Source organism: Tachyglossus aculeatus, chromosome 20, assembly GCF_015852505.1.
Source record: "Tachyglossus aculeatus isolate mTacAcu1 chromosome 20, mTacAcu1.pri, whole genome shotgun sequence".
NCBI classification, from domain to species: Eukaryota; Metazoa; Chordata; class Mammalia; order Monotremata; family Tachyglossidae; genus Tachyglossus; species Tachyglossus aculeatus.
The window spans coordinates 24239975-24258196 of NC_052085.1; the positions used below are offsets into that span (position 1 = coordinate 24239975).

Consider the following 18222-nt stretch of genomic DNA (forward strand, 5'->3'; position numbering starts at 1 on the left):
TAAATATCATTAAAATTGTATTTCAAAAAGCATCACCATGTGATATACTAGAATGGAGAAAAGACCATTTAAGTGGGGAAGGCCGTTTGGAGATGTGTTTTTAATAAGGCTTTCATGGTGGGAAGGTTTGTGTTCTGTGACATATTGAGGAGGAGGGATTAGACAAGGGGTCCATAGCCAGATAGATGAAATGGAGTTACAGTGAGTAATTTGGTGTTAAGAGGAGTGAAGCATGTGGGCTGGGTTATAGTAGAAAATCGGTGAGGTAGGAGGGGGCAATTGATTGGGTGCTTTGAAGCCAGTAGTAAGTAGTTTCTGTTTGATGCAGAGGTGAATGGTCAACAACTGGAGGGCCTGATGAATGGGGAGACATGGACTGAACATTTTGTTTAGAAAAATGATCCAGACAGCAGAGCAAAGTCTCCCCCTGTACACTGTAAGCTCACTGTGGGCAGGGAACGTGTTTGTAACATTGTTAAATTGTTCTAGGGGTCTGTACATGGTAAGTGCTCAAAAAATACAATTGACTAACTGACTGGAATGGGGAGAGACAGGAGGAAGGCAAGTCAGCAGGAAGGCTGGAGCATTAGTTAAGGCACACCAGAGGAAAACAACACCAAGCCATAAACCATCATTCACATAGATGCAGGAGGTATATAAGATACCTTTATAGACACAAAGCCTGATAAAGTGACTAAGTGCTGAGTGAGAAAAGCAAATGTTTGGAAGCACCTCTGATACCTAATGCTTATAAGCCACATTCAATTATTTCCCTGTCCCCTTGGGATGACAAAGGACTATCTTCATCTGGGCATGAAAGGTACTAGGGAATTCAAAATATAATATTAGCCTTGTTACATATTCACACCTATTCCCTTTACAAATGGTTTAATGAAAAAACCTCCAACACTTTAAACCTATGCTTAGCTCTACTGTCCACACCAATTTCAACCTTTCACAACATTGCCTCATACATAAAAAAAAAAATCATTATCCTCCAGCAGAGAGAGTTAATTAGATAAGTGCAGAAAATGTAGGCTCAGTAGGCTTACATATTGTCGGAACTTAAATTAGTGACTTTGGAAGGCAGCTAGAGACAGTTTTACACCTGCCAAGAGTAGAAGCTGTCTATTTTTTTTTTGTGGGGGGGAGATTTATCCTACCTTACTGATTCACTTTTATATTTTAAATCCAAGCATTTCCAACTGCATTTTGTTACTTGGAATTCATTCATTCAGTGGTATTTATTGAGCGCTTACTGTGTGCAGAGCACTGTACTAAGCGCTTGGGAAGTATAAGTTGGCAACATATAGAGACGCTCCCTACCCAACAACGGGCTCACAGTCTAGAAGACTTGGAACCAAACATCCCTCTCCCTCTAAATTATTTGATCTCTACAATGGGCATAAAAGGGGGTTAAATATATAGGGTATCATAAGATGTCAGCTGATAGACTGCAAGCTCTTTGAAGGTACTGACCACGATGACCCTATTACATTCTGTTCATAAATATGTTCAATAAATACCAATGATTGATTTTATGGGGGAAACTTTTGCATTTTGAGTAGGGTAGCCCAATAGAGGTGGCCTTTTTTCAGGGAAGTAGGGAGGGATGAGGTTAGAGGTTGGCAATCAATGTCATGTATTGAATACTGAGTGGCAGGCACTGTACTAAGCTCTTCCAAGAGTACAACAGTACCACGACACATGTTCCCTGCCCTAGAGGAGTTTATCATCTAATGGGGCATTAAATAATAAATCTTCCAAAAAAAAAAGTGTGGGACCGTTTCAGCGTTTCGGAAAAAAAATATTATCTGGAAATATTTCACTGAATGGCTCATTTATACCGTATGAATATAATGTTAAAGTCTGTAGGTAGTGTTTTATTCCTTCCTAAATTTACTTTTGTTTTTCAGTTCATATTCAGGCTTAGTTGGTAGTCAACCCTTTGATTCTCCTGCAGCTAGCTGCCAAATAAGGCTTCTTAGAGTGAGGGAGAGATGGAGGCTGAGGGACACAAAGGAAGGAGGAAATCAAATGAATAATATTGTATTTTGGAGATATTAATTAGCTAACCAACCACAAGCTATCCATCTCAGAACATAAGGCAGGTGGATCTAGGAAGGGTTTAGGTAATTAAGTGAGCCTGAAAAATCTATTTCTGTGCCTAGGTGAATTAAAACAAAATGTGCAATCTAGATATAACGCTATTGTTTTTTTCCCCACAAGGGCTATATACTTTCTTCAATTAGAGTTAACCCGTAAATGAACTAAACGTTCATTTCAGTCATGGAAAAGTGGATCTGGTACAAACCGGGTCTCAGAAGTTGAGCCTGTTACTAAAGGTTGACACCCCATTTTGGTTACCCAAAGAGGATATATGTTGTTTCTTACCAATGAAGAGCTGGCATTTTAATTAGAAGAGTCATTAGGATAAGAAAGGCTTGTGTCACAAAGTCTCCCTTGGAACATAACACCTCCGTGGTGATTTATTCATTCATTTAATCGTATTTATTGAGCTCTTACTGTGTGGAGAGCACTGTATTAACCGCTTGGGGAGTACAAATCAGCAACATATAGAGACGGTCCCTACCCAACAATGGGTAGCTCTCTAGGTTCAGTTGATTTAATATGGTGGGATTAAATTTTCCCAAGAAATCTTCCTCAGTGTTTCAGGTATTACAGAACAAAAACAGTAAAGCAAGTCCCTGATCAGAAAAGGTGGTAAAACTTACACTTTAAAAACAAGACTTGTTTGTTCATTAGGTAAAGAGGGCTCCAGTTTCAAGAGACATCCAAAGCATCCCCTATTTGCTCTGATTAGAGAAACTGGGTATGGTTATTTGATGTCTAGGACAAAGCTGTGGCCCTGTACAGATTCTTTCCTGTGACTGTCATTAAGGTAAATTTCTTTTAAATTTAATAGTCACTGATATTGCTATGTCAACTTTCATTAATGTTCAGAGGCAATTGGGATGAGGATTAAAATTCTATTTAGGCTGGAATATTTTGTTCAGAAAGATTCATTAAACAAGATTAATTGTATTAATTGTACTATAACTGGCAATTGTATTTAGCATGAACCTTTCAATATTTGAATTAAAAATACAAAATTCTCATTTTCTCAAATTCTATTCATACATGCACATTAAGTTAGATTCCCTAATATTGGACAGAATATACTACCTTTGCTCTTGAGGAAAATTCTTCATTATCTACTTACGCTCATCACTTGTGAGCTAAAGAGGCAATTCCACATTAAACCAATAGATATTCTCTTCATGGTTTTCATTTTCTGTTTCACTGCATTTCACTGATTGCAGAATCTTTTACTGTCACAGAAAAGGACTTATATATTATTCAAAAATCTGGGGTGCCAGGCATTATTTCATCATTTTTCACACTTGATGGATGGTAGAAAACTGCCATGTATTTATTTTTTTTTTCTGGTCTCTTGAAGTTTTTCAATTCCTTCCGTCTTCACCCTACACCAGTTTTTTTTTCTTTTTCTTCCAGATAGGAACTCAGAAAATCCTTCTAAAGTCAAGAGACAGCAGAATTTTTCCAAAGTCCCTCAAGTCAGTAATGATCAATCCATCAGCAAGTGCTTACTCTGTGCCGAGCACTGTTAATAGGCACTTGGAAGCATATAATACAGTAGATTTGGTAACCATTTTCTCTGCCCACAAAGAATCGGGGAGACCAACATAAAAATAAATTACAGCTGGGGGAAGCGGAGAGAATAAGGATATTACGTACCGTGGGACAGGTGTTGAGGTGAATATCAAGAGCATAAGGGACACAGATACCAGTGCATAAGTTACATAGAAGGAAAGGCAGGTAAGAGAAAAAAGGTTCTAGTGAGGAAAGGCCATTGCCTACGAGAGGTGTGAAGGAGAGGCAGCCATATTCATTATAAGGAAGGAACTGAAGAAGTAGCCTACAAAACTTGAATATGGTAATACATGCTTTTGTAGTTTGAAGAACAGTCACTGCTTAATGAAAACATAAGGTATAGCAAAAATTTAGATATAGTGCCATGGAAGGATTATCCATATTATGCTACTATGCTGCTGCCCCAAATCAATCCATATAAAGACAAGGCAATGCACTAAGCTCTTGGGTGAATGCAATAAAAGAAAAAAAAATCACAATACTTGCTCAAGAGGATCTTGTAACTAATGGTTTCCTCTATTTGCCCAAATGAATATGCACAGCCCAGATCATGGGAAATTTGAAGTCATGTGCTCCTCCGCAATGCTTTCACGTCCCTGGCCTCTCCTGTTTAAAAGGGGTGAGGGTGAAGTTGGGCTAAACACTGGTCAGCATGGTTCTGCCAAAATGGGAATTTGCCACTGCACCTGGAGATGAAGGGAGGAAGTTTGCTGGGAATCCTTCCTTCAATGACCTAGTGGATAGAGCCTGGGCATCAGAAAGACCTGGGATCTAATCCCAGTTCTGCCACATGTCCGCTGGGTGACCTTGGGAAAGTCACTTCACTTCTCTGTGCCTCAGTTACCTCATCTGGAAAATGGGGATTATGACTGTGAGTCCCATGTGGGTCAGGGACTGTGTGCAACCCAATTTGCGTGTATCCACCTCAGAGTTTTGTGCAGTGTCAGGCACAAAATAATCACCGAAATACCACTATTATTATTATCACTATTATTATTATAATAATAATATTGGTATTTGTTAAGCGCTTACTATGTGCCAAGCACTGTTCTAAGCACTGGGGTAGATACAAGGTAATCAGGTTGTCTCACGTGGGGCTCACAGTCTTCATCCCCATTTTTTACAGATGAGGAAACTGAGGCCCAGAGAAGTTAAGTGACTTGCCCAAGGTCACACAGCTGACAAATGCATTACTTCAGTGCATAAACAAGTCACATCTCATATGGCCACATACTTATGCAACCCACAAGGGGATGGGAAAATTAGATTTACAGCTGTACTTAGAGAGTTTAATACCTGTCTCAGCCTTGAATTTGAGTGATTTGTCTGTCTTTCCTATGGTCAATCCTCAACACATCTTTGTTCAAAGACTGCAATGCCGTTTGAAGTAATGCACTGATTCTGAAAATAAAACCTCAGAACTTTCCACTTTCCACCTATCAACTTGTCCTGTTGTGCTATATTTAAAAATGAAAGAAACATGGCCAGTATCATAATATACAGCCCAGAACCAAGATCACTCAAGTACGGAAGGCAAGCTGATAGCAGAAAAGAGGAGAGAGTGACAGCAAGTTAAATTTTCGGTAATTTCAAGATTAACATCCATTACTTGAGCTGTGTTGGAGGGTGACAGTTTAAATGCAATTCAGAGGTAATTTCTGCATTTGTAGTAATGTCACATGAAAACATTAAACCTTGGTAATGAAACAGGTGTTGCATTTCTGCATAAAAATTGCTTTGCAAGAAATTGAGGAAAACAAAGCATAAAATAAAATATTTCTAACACAATTTCCCCTTGTTTGTTGTCTACTTTAATTTTACTCACCCAAAAATATACACAAGTTGGTATTCAATAATACTAAACAGACTACAATTCCTTTCACTCTTGAGAACGTTTCATTATCCACTTATACCCATCATTTGCGAAGGAAAGAGGGTATTCCACATGCAAGCAAAGCTATAGAAGGTATGAAACTTCCCTAATGTAATTTCAGCTAATTAAAGACTCATTAAGAAGGAAATAAAAATGAGAATTTGCCTTAGAACTTGCTCAAGCAATTTTAATTTTTAATCATTTTGTTCTCTCACTAATTAAGCAAGTTGACGGGTACGTATAGGCCGTTTGCCCCGAGCTCTTGAGGTACACTCCTGTGCAATATGTTCTCACCAACTTTTTCCAATAATGAAGGTCTCGGAAGATATTCAGAGTGATTACCAGAGTGCCAGACTCTAGTCTCCACTTCAAGCCCATGATGGAGTTAACTACTGCTCTACAGAAGAAATGATCCACTGACCGTTCTCCCACTGACAGTTTTATCCTCCACCAAGGATTAGCATCCTTTTTCTTATAGTATTTGTTAAGTGCTTACTGTGTTCCAGGCACTGTACTAAGCGCTGGGGTAGATAAAAGCAAATCGGATTGGACTCAAGTCCCTATCCCCCAAGGAGCTCACAGCCTTAATCCCTATTTTACAGATGGTGTTCCTAGGGAAAGAGAAGTTAAATTACTTGCCTAAGGTCATACAGCAGATACGGGACAGATCGAGGATTAGAATCCAGGTGCTTCTGACTCCGTGGCCCTTGCGCTCTCCATTAGGCCATGCTGCTTCTTATCCTTTTGGTTTAGGAAACGAGAATCTGGCAACCATGTACAAACTGCACAATTGCCAAGAGATTCCTTCCTCACTCCCCATCACCACCCACTGCCTCTCTTATTCCCCACTGCATAGGATACACGCAGAAGGTGACAGAGCCGGGTACCTTATTTTTTATCCAAAAGTGTGTACTTCAACAATTATAGAGGACTACATGAATGTATTTTTCTATGTTGAACCAGAGGGATTCCACGATAAGATAAACAACTATTAATTCATCAAAAAAAAAAAAAAATGGACACGTTCGGTTTCTCTAACTGGATGCTCCTCTCCTAACTCCCCCATCTCTTGAGCTCTGCTGCGCGGACCTGGTTAAATCTCTCCTCCTTATGCTTTATAAAAGCATTTCTTATTTCTTCCCAGTTCCTCCGTGCCATAACATCACTACCTGCCCTCTCAGAGCTAGTGCCATAAAGGAAGCTAATATCAAAACTGGTGGGTTGGACGGCTGAAATGTGTGAGAGCCATTTTTCTTGACTCGAAATGTCTTAAGGCCAGGTCTTCAAATACAAGTCATCATGTAAGATATGATCTACTTAGTAAGACCACAGCTAAAGTTCGAGTGGAATTCTTTCTTTGTTTTGTCCAAGCATGTATAAATTCTTTTGATTCTTGGAGACTTAAATGCCTAAATTGCCTCTGTCGGTAAAGTTTGAAAAACACTTTGGGGATTTTTCATAATGTGCCTACTTCATGGAAATTGTAATAGTATTACTGTATATACATATTTTATGTCAGTGCCTGAATGATCACATAATGCAATCTAAACATCATTCTGGTGAAAAAAAAGAATACCACTCTTATCATGTATGTAAGTAATCCCAGTGCTTAGCAATTTAACATTGCCATTTTAAACATTATTTTCAGGAAATGTTTTAAAAACCTAACTGGAGAAAAGTGAGGCCTATGAAATCCACTGGCTTGTGTGTTATACAAAACAAAATCAAACCTCCAAAAATGGGAAAAGGCTTAGCGAAGAAATTTCTTGTAATGATGAAGAGCTCCAAAACTTACAGTTTTTTTAAGGTTGGGCTCACCAAAAACGTTTCTGGAAACTCTTTTAGACTAACTTTTTAAATGGCTCAGGTAAGTACATGTGTGAATATGGGCATAAGACTGTGCAAAGACGTGCTATTTTTTTTTTGCCACTGTGATAAAGCTTTTCCTGAAGCTCTGAAGCAACTGGGCTCCAGTAGTTTATAACTAAATAGGCCAAAAACACCCACAACCCTGAGTGACAGGTCACATTATTGTTCTAAAGCAATATTTTGTTTCATGAGTTGATAGTGAAACCATAATAAACACACTTTTTATGTATGATGAAATATTTATGTGTTAAAGGGTGCGTGAACTCACAATAAATTTACATGTCAGTTTCTCATAAATAAGGAAACTGTTTTTATACTTTTCATCATAACCTCCACAGTTTCTTACCATATTTGGCTCCAGGAGTTTTTCTCTTACTGAATTATTGAAACAACTCTTCTTGAAGCTTAGTGAAGTAAACAAAAACAAAACTACCTCGGCTGGCTCTGACAGTCCTAGGGTTGATAATCACAGTAATAAACATTTTTCAAATTAAATTCTGGTTTGATTTCAAAAGTAATCAAACTTTCAGATTCAATTAAGGGAAGGCACCATTCTTGTTAATATGATTTTTATTAATTAAGAAATCATTAAGGAACAACTAAATGAAATCCTGCACCATTACTTTCAGAAGTAATTTCGATCTCTAATTATATTCTCTTTCTATTGCTTAGGGGCAAATTCTAGCTTCTGATTTATATCTACACGGTGGTACTAGCCATTTTGGCAGCTTCTCTCCCGCCATCCTAATTTCCAAGTTCCTTCTCCAAAAATACGCTCGAGACGCGTGATCCTCCCTGAAAAATGCTCACCGCAAGACACACAGGATGCCTTTAAATGTCTCTAACTATGATCAATTCTTCATCTAGGGGCGAAACGGAGCTATAGGGATAGCATAAAATATATCATCTTAAAATACTATATCTACATCATTACAGTGTTATATTCTTATAAATAATAATAATAATTCTGGTATTTGTTGGGTGCTTAGTATGTGCTAAGCACTGTACTAAGTGCTGGGGTGGATACAAGCAAATCGGGTTGGACACAGTCCCTGTCCCACGTGGGACTCACAGCCTCAATCCTCATTTTCCAGATGAAGGAACTGAGGCCCAGAGAAGTGAAGTCACTTGCCCAAGGTCACACAGCAGGATTAGAACCTATGACATTCTGACTCCCGGGCCCATGCTCGATCCACTCTGATTCATTCATTCATTCATTCAATCGTATTTATTGAGCGCTTACTATGTGCAGAGCACTGTACTAAGCGCTTGGGAAGTACAAGTTGGCAACATATAGAGACAGTCCCTACCCAGCAGTGGGCTCACAGTCTAGAAGGGATAATAGCATACTATACTACGCTTTAGTTCTATCACAGTGGATAGTGCACGGGCCTGGGAGATGGAAGGAACTGGATTCTAATCCTGGCTCCGCCACTTGTCTGTGGTGTGACCCTGGGCAAGTCACTTAATTCCCATTTTCCAGTTACATGTGGGCCAGGGACTCTGACCAGTCCAATTGGCTTACATTCATTCAACCGTATTTATGGAGTGCTTACTGTGTGCAGAACACCACCCCAGGGTTGGAAATAATACCTACCGGTTTGTTCTCTGAAATTACTCACCACCCCAGCGCTTAGTATGGTGGCTGGTATATAGTAAGTGCTTAACAAATACCACTATTATTATGATCATCATCATCATGAAACCTAACATCAAGTAAGTTGTTTGAAACACTCAGGACTCTCACTTAGCCATGGTTCCCAAGGAAAGAACAGACTGCTATTTGAAGTTTGTTTACCCACCCTGCACTTGGAGTAAAAAAGAAACTCCCCAATCTAGTTCAGATTCCTCCATAGCACTTACATAATAATAATAACAACAATAATAATGTTATTTATTAAGCACTTACTACGTTCCAAGCACTGTTCTACGTGCTGGGGTAGGCTATCTGGTTGACCCACGTGGGGCTCACAGTCTCAATCCTCTTTTTCCAGATGAGGTAACTGAGGCACAGAGAAGTGAAGTGACTTGTCCAAGGTTACACAGCTGACAAGTGGCAGAGCCGGGATTCGAACCCATGATCTCTGACTCCCAAGCCCATGCTCTGTCCATTACGCCATGCTGTTTCCAAAACTTAAATTAATATTTAATATTAAAACAAACAACATTGCTATTAAGGAAAAGGCTGCGTGAAGGGGCATGTTAAAGATAAAAACACCTAAGACACAGTTACGTGGCCAAACATTCACTGGAGAAAAACAGAACACTACACTGTCTCAGCTGAAGTTCTCCCAAAACACAAATGAACAGTGCTGGGGAAGATGGCTTTCTAATTGAATTAAGTCCTAAGCCTTCTTGTTGTGTGTGTGTGTGTGTGTGTGTGTGTGTGTGTGTGTGTGTGCGCTCATGCCACATGCGTGTACAAAGCTGAATGCGATTCCTTACACCCCACTTTCAAGCACGGCCAGGGAATCATAACCCATTAGATTGTGATCTTTTGGGCAGAGCATCTATCTGTTATATTCTACTCTTTCAAATGCTTAGTACAGTGCTCTGCACACAGTAAGCACTCAATACGATTGATTCATTGGTGAAGATTAAATTGCCATCACATAATGTGTGCAAAGTACATTTATTCATTCAATCGTATTTACTGAGCACTTACTGTGTGCAGAGCACTGTACTAAGCACTTCGGAAGTACAAGCTCTTTTGCTGTTATGGAAAGGGCATGGGCTTTGGGAGTGAGAGGCCCTGGGTTTTAGTTCTAAATCTGCCACTTGTCTGCTGTGTGTCCTTGGGCAAGTCACTTAAATTCTCTGCCTCAATTACCTCATCTGTAAAATGGAGATTAAATCCTCCCTCCAATTTAGACTGTGAGCTGCAACTTGAGTATCTGGAACAGGTACTGTGTCCAACTTGATTATTTTGTACTTAGTGTTTGTACAGTGACTAGAATGTATTAAGCACTCAATGAGTACCATTAAAAAAAAGCAGATGGTCAAAAATGAGGAGGAGGAGGAAAAGGGAAAGGAAGTGGATGATAAGGAAAATGAAAAGATGATAGAGGGAAAGGAGGAAGAAAAGGAAAGGTCAAGGGAAAGGGGGCAATGGTGAGGAAAGAGGAGAAAAAAAGAGGAGGAGAAGGAGAGGGAGGAAAACATAGAGGAGAAGGAACCGGAAGGGTTTGGGGCCAAGGAGGACCAAAGTTGAATCAATCAATCAATCAATCAATCGTATTTATTGAGCGCTTACTATGTGCAGAGCAGGTTCCTTGCAAAATTCCAGATAAACTCTGGGCTGAATGTTTCTTCTTTTTTTCCTTTGCCAAAGACATTATTTTGCAGGGTAAAATGCAGTCATTGTTTTCCAATTTGAATTAATTTGGGCTAAATTGTTTAAAAGGTGCTAATATCATCTCAAGATGCATTATTTACAGAGCAGGGTTGAAAGCATTTGGGGAAAACAGGCCTGGAGTGCCGCATTTGCATTAAACCATTGCTTTACTGCCACACAAACAGTGCCTCTCTTGAAATGGAAATTGTTAAAAAATCTAATACTTTATAGCTTTTACAGCACAAAAAGCCTTCTGAGGGAAAGAAGGATCATTTTGTATGGACAGAACTGTACTCTCACTGTTGAGCCACAGCACATCAAAGGATGGGCTTTAGTTCCCTGTGGAACAGACAAGGCCCTACCCTTCTTTTAATCCAGTTTTCTGGAGGGTGAATTTCCAACGTCCTCATGTGCAAGGAATAAAAAGAGAAATTAAAATCTGGGTGCATCAGTGCAGTCCCACTAAAGCTGACATCTGTGCAAGCCTTCTGTATCTCTAGAAGCTTTCCTGCCACTGCTAGAAATGCATCATTATCATAAGAAAGCCTTCCAAGAGGAAAAAGCCAGAATATGGCAATGTCTGCCTTGTGAAGACAAGTAGCTCCATATACAGCACATCAGATATAACAGCAGCTATTGCAAACTACAATACTGGAAGTGAATCTCAGAGCCGGATACACTGCATCTCTAAGTCTCAAGGCCCCAAGCACAATACACTTTTCATTGCAAAACAGGAAGGCGCTTGGTGAGTTGTTAGTAATTACAACACTTCTTTCAATGTGCTGATTACCACCTGTGGTATTAATACTGTTATGTCAAGTTTTAGAGAAACCGCTATTTCCCATACCAATTTTACGTGAGCTAATTTGGCTACTTCGCTATGAAAAATCACCCACAGTGGTGATTTGTACTGGCATTTTTCATGATACATGTCATCTATTTAAAATAAATTGCAACACTTCATTTTCCCCTTCCTCCCCCGTATGCCGCTGGATCAGGTTACTCTCCAGGCATATGCACACTCCAGAGACCTTGAAGTTGTAGAAACCAGAAGATTTTAAAATATCTAATTAAGCTGATTTGCTCCATTAAATCTGAAGTTGAAACAGACTAACTTAAAAGGTCAGCTAACTGCAAAGGCACAACACCTTTCTTCCAATGAAATAAAATATCTTTTCAGCCTCATTCTTCCAAAAAAAAAAAATTCTGGGAGGCAGTAGGGTGACTCCTCAAAATTTCTTAAATTTGAAACTATGATAGCCAGAGTCAGAAACTACACAAATGGATAATAGTGGCTTAGGTATTCTAACTAGGCCTCCCAATTCTCCCTCTGACCTTTTCACTAGTGGATTGTTTCTTCTGTAAATGGTTAGCCAAAGTATCATAAGGGATGTTCACACACAAACTAATCACTGAATCATAGGGACCTAGAGATCAACTAATTAATAGTATTAATTGAGCACTTTATGTGGACTGTACTAAGCAAACAGTTGATAGAGAACAGTACGATTGAATTTGTGGGCATAAGCCCTACCCACCAGGAGCTTACAGGCTACAGGGCAAACAGACATTAAAATAAATTACAGGTAGAGGAAAAGGGAGAGTACAGGTGTATTGTGCATAAGTGCTGTAGGGGTGGGAGTGGGGTGCATGCAAGTTCTTAAGGAATACCGACTCAAGCACGTAGGTGGCACATGCAGAGGGCAAACAGGGGAAAAGAGGGCTTATTCAGGGAAGACCTCTTGGAGCAGATGGGTTTTAGGGATATGCTCAAAGCAGTGAGTGGTTGGTCTGTCATAGTCCCTCATCTGTAAAATGGGGGTTTAAGACTTGTGAGCCAACACAATTATCTTGGATCTACCCCAGAGCTTAGAACAGTGCTTGACACATAGTAAGCAGTTAACGAATACCATAATCATTATTAATTATTATGTATGAAGCGTTAAGGAATTCCAGGTCAGGGAAATGACATGGGCAAGGGGTTGGCAGTGAGATAGATGTAGATGAAATCAAGCTACAGTGAGAGGTCGATTATACAGGAGAAGGTGCGGGCTAAGTTCAGGAAGAAATCAGTGAGGTAAGATGGGGGGCAGATCTGAATGAGAGAGATTTCCCTTTCCTAATAAAACTTATTTTCCAACCCTTTATACCCATTACTGCTGCTTTTGGTGATTTATAGATCTAAATGGTTAGTATGGTATTTCATTTCTTTTTCAGCCAGTTTAATTCAAAAAAGAGAGCCACAGGATGTAAAAATCATCCTTAGAAATCAAGACTTTCAGATTGATGCTGCCTAATTCCTAGCAAGAGAACTGTACAAGATTCCAACTCACCCACCCCTAAACACAACAGCATCTAATTTCCTTATCCTTCAGTTTCATCATCTGGAAATTTAACTTCCTTTTGCAAGACAAAGAGATGCTATGGCAGGAAAGATAAAATGTGTAAAAGGTTTTCACCTCACCAGAGATGAATTATACACAAATAACAGGAATTAAGACTGTTATGCATTCAATATGAACTTCTAAACAACTCACTTAACTTTGTGCCTGTTTATCTGAATAATAAATATGAGTATATAGAGAGAGGGAGAGAGAAAATAAGATATGCAAATATTTTAGGACCAAAAATATTATAAAATATGTAGACATGATAGGGAACCTATTTACGGTATTTCTCAAGCATGTACTATAAGTCAAGCACTGTTCTAAGTTCTGGGGTAGATATACGTTGATAAGTCAGGCACAGTTCCTGTCCCACATGAGGCTCTCAATCTAAGTAGGAGGGAGAACAGGTAATGAATGGCTATTTTAAGGCTGTGATAACTGAGGCACAGAGAAGTTAAGCATCTTGCCCAGGTTACACAGCAGGCCTGTGGAAGAGTCAGGATTAGAACCCAAGTCTTCAGATTCCCAGGCCCGTGCTCTTTCCAGTAGGCCACACTCCTTCCCTAGAATATTCAAACAGGGCAGGAAAAGACACTTTATAAAAATCCTCTAAGAAAAGTATAAACTTCCACCTAGGTGGAATGATTTGATGGTGACAGTCACTGATTAACTAAAGCAGGAAACAAATGGAAATATATTGCTTTTGTGATGATGTGCATATCATTTCAAGAAAATAGATGGAAACCATTAACTTGCTAGAGATAGCTTGACAAATTGAAACTATCTTGTAACAATCCCTCAAATTGTCACCTTAGGAGAAGATGAGCTTCACTGTGTTTGGGGGTAGTCATATATTCACAAACTATTTTTATTTTCAATATATTTTGCATGGAGATTCATATGGCATGTAATTTCTAACAACATTTACAAAATTATTCTAGGGAGAGACTTTTATATTGGCACTACAGCCAACTATATTTCTTTTCTAAATGTCAGCATACTAGAGTTACTGTCTAAGGACTTTCTTCTGGGCATGTTGACCAAATTCTACTAAACAAGTGGCATCTATCAAGCACTTACTATGTGCAGAGCACTGTACTAAGTGCTTGGGAGGGTACAATTCAACAAAATTAATCCTCCACTAACACACTAATGGAAATATGAATGAAAGCTTGCACCTCGCTCGGAAAAATGTTATTGAGCCAAGAGAACAATTATTTATCCATTTATACTTCCTGAAAAGTCCACCACTGTTTTCCTTCCTCCAGCAATGCTTTATCTTATTACAACTCTGATTACAACCTACACTAAAAAAACATTGTGGAAAAACAGGACAGCATTCCTAAACTCAGTTTTCTTGAATGATCATTCAAGTCAGCTTGGCAGATAGATTTCAGAATTTTCCAATTCTTAATTAAGGGTATATGTAGCTATTTGGGAACTTTTAATTAGAGATTTATCAGGGTTGGAAATAATACCTACCAGTTTGTTCTCTGAAATTACTCAAATTCTCCTTACTTGACATTCATTATTATTCCCTCATCACTTTTTCCAGCACTTTCTAGTTACAAAACTGAAGGTTAGCCAGAAGAAAAACACTGGCAATAACGCATGGGTATAGAAAATTTTTTTCTCAATACCCACAGCTTTCCCTCAAGTAACCCATTTTGGACCACTCATCCATGAATTTATCCAAATCTTTAAGTGCTTATTCTTTTTAGTTTTTTAACCTCTACCATCAAGTATCAATGGGTGTTGCTTCATTCTGGTATTTAGGGATTTGAAAAATTCTGTCTTTTCCCTGTCCACACCCTATATAGTTTCATAGACTTCAATACCACCCCAACTCACTTTCCATTTCCTAAAGCGTCCTTTTCTTTTAATTATAATAATAATGACGGTATTTGTTAAATGCTATGTGCCTAAGCACTGGGTTAGATACAAGGTAATTAGGTTGTCCCACGTGGGGCTCACAGTCTTAATCCCAATTTTACAGAAGAGGCAACTGAGGCACAGAGAAGTTAAGTGATTTGCCCAAAGGTATATAGTTGACAAGTGGCAGACCCGGGATTAGAACACAAGACCTCCGACACCCAAGCTCTTGCTCTTCCAACTAAGCCACGCTGCTTTCATCTTTGCATACAAGCTTCTACATCTGCCTTATTGTGAATAATTCTGAACAATTAATCAGGGAAGGCTTTCTGGAGGAGGTGGAATTTGGGGGGAGATTTTAGAAGGGATTTGAACATGAAGAGAAGGTTGAGGTCTAACCGATTCAACTCGATTCAACCCCTAAATTAATTCAACATCCATGTTTTAAAATACCCTTTGAAATCAATAAGGCCCTCTGTACACGACATGAAAAAAGGGCATATTTATGCGAGTTATGCGTTATGTAGGTTATATATATATATATATAATATGTGCCAATTGCAACCTGTTTCTGTAATCTTAAGCAAGGCTAAAAATAGCAGGGGATGGCAGAAAAATAGCAAGTGCTCAAGATGAAAATGAAATCTGGAAACAATCTGACACCTAATGTCTGGTCCATTTGCTTATCACTGAGCAAGCCTGGTTTCTCTTCTTTAATGCATGATGTCAGGGCAAAGCTAAATTGCCAGAGGCTAAGAATCTGCAGCCCAGGATCCTCAACCAAGAAGGCTCCCTTTCTGTGGTCACAATCTAATCCTGAGGATGGTGAGAGTTCATTTATTTATTTATCTGACAAGGGAGCATGCATACTAATTAATTACCACTCAAAATTAATCCCTGACTGTTGCATTTAACTGAAGGTGTCTAGGTAAAGAACTAGATGAGCAGCATTATGTCTAAAAAAAAAAAAACAATACTTCTCCCCACTGTATCTAAAAGAATGATTCCCTGCCCTCCTTTGGTGCTTACTAAATTCACAGGTGGGATTTAGACATGGACCATATCTCCCCCTCTAGACTGTAAGCTCATTGTGGGCAGGGAATGTATCTGTAATACTGTACTCTCACAAGTGCTTAGTGCAGTGCTCTACACACTGTTTGTGCTCAACAAATAAGATTGACTGACTGACAGACAGGGTCTTGTTCCTTGGGGAATTTACAAACTAGGAGGATAAAAAATGTTTCTTTCTACTGTGTCTAAAAACACATGCAGCTGCTTGTCAATTGATCACTGACTGAACGCTGGGGCTCCAGCAAAGACATTTATTCAAATGTGTGTGTGTGTGTGTGTGTGTGTGTGTGTGTATACATATATATTTATTCAAAAAAATATATATAGTGAGAGGGAGAGAGACAGAGAAAGAGAGAGAGAGAGCAAGAGGTTGTTTTTCTAGTTCTATCTATTCTTCCTCCTACTTAGACAGGGAGTTCAACTGTGCTCAGTCTGATTAAATTGTATCTACTCCAGTGTGTGGAACAGTGCTTGATAATAACTGTGGAATTTGTTAAATGCTTACTATATGTCAAGCACCATAATAATGATCATATTTGTTAAGCGCTATATGCTAAGCACTGTTCTAAGCACTGGGGTAGATACAAGGTAATCAGAAGCAGTGTGGCTCAGTGGAAAGAGCACGGGCCCTTGAAGTCAGAGGTCATGGGTTCAAATCCCAGCTCTGCCAATTGCCAGCTGTGTGAATTGGGCAAGTCAGTTCACTTCTCTGTGCCTCAGTTCCCTCATCTGTAAAATGGGGATTAAGACTTTGAGCCCCATGTGGGACAACCTGATCGACTTGTATCCCCCCAGCACTTAGAACAATGCTTTGCACATAGCAAGTGCTTAACAAATACCATCATTATTATTATTATTATTATTATTATCATCAGGTTGCCCCACGTGGGGCTCACAGTCTTACTCCCTATTTTACAGATGAGGTGACAGGCACAGAGAAGTGAAGTGACTTGCCTAAAGTCACACAGCTGATGAGTGGCGGAGCCAGGATTAGAACCCATGGCCTCTGACTCCCAAGCCCAGGCTCTTTCCACTAAGCTACAGATCAGTCAGTACTAAGCACTGGGGTAGATATAAGATAATCCTGTCCCACATGGGGCTACCAGTCTTATGTGGAGGAAGAGCAGGTACTGAATGCCTATTTCACAAAGGAAGGAACTGATGCACAGAGAAGTGAAGTAACTTGCCCAGGGTCACACAGCAGATAAATGTCAGAGCTGGAATTGGAACCCAGGTCCTCTAACTCCCAGGCCCCTGCCCTTTCCATTAGGCCACACTGCTTCTCTACGCTTGACATATATTAAACACATAAACACCATAAAACAGACAGACACTGGCATCACTAATAATGATAACTGTGGTATTAGTTAAGTGCGTACTATGTGCCTGGCATGTACTAAGTGCTGGGATGGGTACAAGGTAATTGGATTGGACACAGTCCCTGTCCCTCATGGGGCTCACAGTTTTAATCCCCATTTTACAGACGAATTAACAGGCACAGAGAAGTTAAGTGAGTTGCCCAAGGTCACACAGCAGACAACCAGAGCTGAAGGCTATGGAACTATCTAAAAGAGACCTATTTGGAGAATATGGGAGGATTGTTCTTGTGTATCTTGCCATGCATCTCCTGCTCACATCCTCCCTCCTACCTGAAACTCTTCCCCCAGCCTCACATCCAGCAGATCACTGCTCTCCTCATCTTCAAAGCCCTTCTGAAATCACATTTCCTCAGGAATGTCACTATTGTTGTACTGTACTTTCCCAAGTGCTTAGTACAATGTTCTGCACACAATAAGGTGCTCAATTAATATGACCGGCTCAGTGGAAAGAGCACGGGCTTTGGAGTCAGAGGTCATGGGTTCAAATCCCAGCTCCACCAATTGTCAGCTGTGTGACTTTGGGCAAGTCACTTGGGCAAGTCTTCTAGACTATGAGCCCACTGTTGGGTAGTGACTATCTCTATGTGTTGCCGACTTGTACTTCCCAAGCGCTTAGTACAGTGCTCTGCACACAGTAAGCGCTCAATAAATACGATTGATTGATTGATTGAGAGGAAGCAAAGCCAGGAAGAGACTTCTACAGGCTAACGAGGGAAGTATATAAAAATAGCTCCAACTTAGGTGCAGGTTTGCAACCTGCAA

At 39.7% G+C, this 18222-nt stretch overlaps 1 protein-coding gene across 3 annotated transcripts in view; it reads right to left on the minus strand.

Moving 5' to 3' along the window:
- Positions 1–18222, minus strand: part of CNTN5 (contactin 5) — a 665146-nt gene that overhangs the window by 418981 nt on the left and 227943 nt on the right. The gene's annotated exons all lie outside the window — the stretch shown is intronic.